General features: G+C 36.6%; 1 non-coding gene across 1 annotated transcript; it reads left to right on the forward strand.

The window, feature by feature from the left end:
• Window positions 1-366: 366 nt before the first annotated feature.
• LOC130965052 (small nucleolar RNA R71) lies at window positions 367-474 on the forward strand. The gene has a single exon (XR_009081109.1). It is a non-coding gene; the product is annotated as a small nucleolar RNA R71 (small nucleolar RNA).
• The last annotated feature ends 2,290 nt before the right edge of the window (window positions 475-2,764 follow it).

Here is a 2,764-nt window from a genome sequence, read left to right on the forward strand (position 1 = left end):
CATTGAAGGGTTCTCAGGATCATAAGCTTCTTCCTCAGATGAAGCATCCTTAGTACTGTTTGGTGCATTTTGCATTCCAGACAGACTTTGAGAAATCAGATTGACTTGTTGAGTCAATATTTTTCTGAGCCAAAATGGCATTCAGAGTGTCAATCTCAAGAACTCCTTTCTTCTGACTAGTCCCGTTGTTCACAGGATTTCTTTCAGAAGTGTACATGAATTGGTTATTTGCAACCATTTCAATCAATTCTTGAGCTCTGCAGGCGTCTTCTTCAGATGAAGAGATCCTCCAGCAGAGCTATCCAAAGACATCTTGGATAGTTCAGAGAGACCATCATAGAAAATACCTATGATGCTCCATTCAGAAAGCATGTCAGAAGGACATTTTCTGATTAATTGTTTGTATCTTTCCCAAGCTTCATAGAGGGATTCTCCATCCTTTTGTCTGAAGGTTTGGACTTCCACTCTAAGCTTACTCCATCTTTGTGGTGGAAAGAACTTTGCCAAGAAGGCATTGACTAGCTTTTCCCAAGAGTCCAGGCTTTCTTTAGGTTGAGAGTCCAACCATATTCTAGCTCTGTCTCTCACAGCAAAAGGGAATAGCATCAGTCTATAGACCTCAGGGTTAACCCCATTAGTCTTGACTGTATCACAGATTTGCAAGAACTCAGCTAAAAACTGATGAGGATCTTCCATTGGAAGTCCATGAAACTTGCAATTCTGTTGCATTAGAGAAACTAATTGAGGCTTAAGCTCAAAGTTGTTTGCTCCAATGGCAGGGATAGAAATGCTTCTCCCATAGAAACCAGGAGTAGGTGCAGTAAAGTCACCAAGCACCTTCCTTGCATTGTTGGCATTGTTGTTGTTTTCGGCTGCCATTTGTTCTTCTTCCTTGAAGAATTCGGTCATGTGCTCTAAAGAGAGTTGTGTTTTGGCTTCTCTTAGCTTTCTCTTCAAGGTCCTTTCAGGTTCAGGATCAGCCTCAACAAGAATGCCTTTGTCTTTGCTCCTGCTCATAAGAAAGAGAAGGGAACAAGAAAATGTGGAATCCTCTATGTCACAGTATAGAGATTCCTTTAGGTGTCAGAGGAAAAGAAAATAGAAGAAAGAAGAAGGAGAATTCGAACTTGATCAGATATAGTTCGAATTGTGCATTAGAAGGAGTGATACTCCATAAATAGAAGGATATGAAGAAGAAGGGGGGATAATTTTCAAAAATTAATAAAATTTTGAAACATTTTTGAAGAACACTAATTGATTTTCGAAAACAAAAGTGGGAAAGAAATCAAGTGATTTTCGAAAAAAAAAGATTTTGAAATTAGACATCAAAAAGATTTGATTGAAAACTATTTTGAAAAAGATGTGGTTAAGAAGATATGATTGAAAAGTTATGGTCAAAGAGATGTGATTGAGAAGATATGATTTGAAAACAATTTTAAAAGATATAATTTGAAAACAATTTGAAAAAGATTTGATTTTAAAAATTAATAACTTGCCTAACAAGAAAAGATATGATTCAAACATAAAACCTTTCTCAACAGAAAAGGCAACAATTTTGAGATGTTCAATCAAATCATTAATTGTTAGTAAGTATCTTTTAAAAAGGAAAGAAATTGATTTTGAAAAAACATTTGATTGAAAAGATTTGATTTGAAAAAGATTTGATTTGAAAAACTAAAAAAATTGATTTGAAAACAAAATCTTCCCCCTAGCACCATCCTGGCGTTAAACGCCCAGAATGGTATACATTCTGGCGTTTAACGCCCAAAATGCTACCTTTTGGGCGTTAAACGCCCAACCAGGTACCCTGGCTGGCGTTTAAACGCCAGTCTGTCTTCTTCACTGGGCATTTTTGAATGCTCAGCTTTTTCTGTGTGATTCCTCTGCAGTGTGTTCTGAATCTTCAATTCTCTGTATAATTGACTTGAAAGGACACAGATTAAAAATATTTTTGGATTTTTTTAATAATAAGAACCAATCAAAATGCAACAAGAATCAAATAACTATGCATGCAGGACACCAAACTTAGCAGTTTGTATACTACTGACACTAACAAGATGAGAATGCATATGAGACACAAAGATATTCAAGTCAATAGAATTCAAAGATCAAAACAAAGAAGTACATGCATGGATTCGAAAAATATATCAAAAACATGCAATTGACACCAAACTTAAGATGAGACTCTAGACTCAAACAAGACATATTTTTGGATTTTATGATTTTTGTAAATTTTTTTTTTGTGATTTTCGAAAATTAAGTGAAAAAAAGGTATCAAAATTCTTAATGAGAATTCCAGGAATCAGTGCAATGCTAGTCTAAGACTCCGGTCCAGGAATTAGACATGGCTTCACAGCCAGCCAAGCTTTCAAAGAAAGCTTCGGTCCAAAACACTAGACATGGCCAGAGGCCAGCCAAGCCTTAGCAAATCACTGCTCCAAAAGCAAGATTGACGAGAAATCAACAAGCTCTTGTGGTGATAAGTTGAAACCTCGGTCCAATCAGATTAGACATGGCTTCTCAGCCAGCCAGATTTCAACAAATCATCATGAGACTCTAGAATTCATCTTCAAGAATTTCGAAAAAAAAAATAATACCTAATCTAAGCAACAAGATGAACCGTCAGTTGTCCAGCCTAAACAATCCCGGGCAATAACACCAAAACTTGATGTTGTTGCCGGATCTTGGCACTGATGTTACCAAAAGCTTGCTCAAAACTTGAACAATCCCCGGCAACGGCGCCAAAAACTTGGTGCGCGAAATT

This window comes from Arachis stenosperma, chromosome 2, assembly GCF_014773155.1.
Source record: "Arachis stenosperma cultivar V10309 chromosome 2, arast.V10309.gnm1.PFL2, whole genome shotgun sequence".
Classification (NCBI taxonomy): domain Eukaryota; kingdom Viridiplantae; phylum Streptophyta; class Magnoliopsida; order Fabales; family Fabaceae; genus Arachis; species Arachis stenosperma.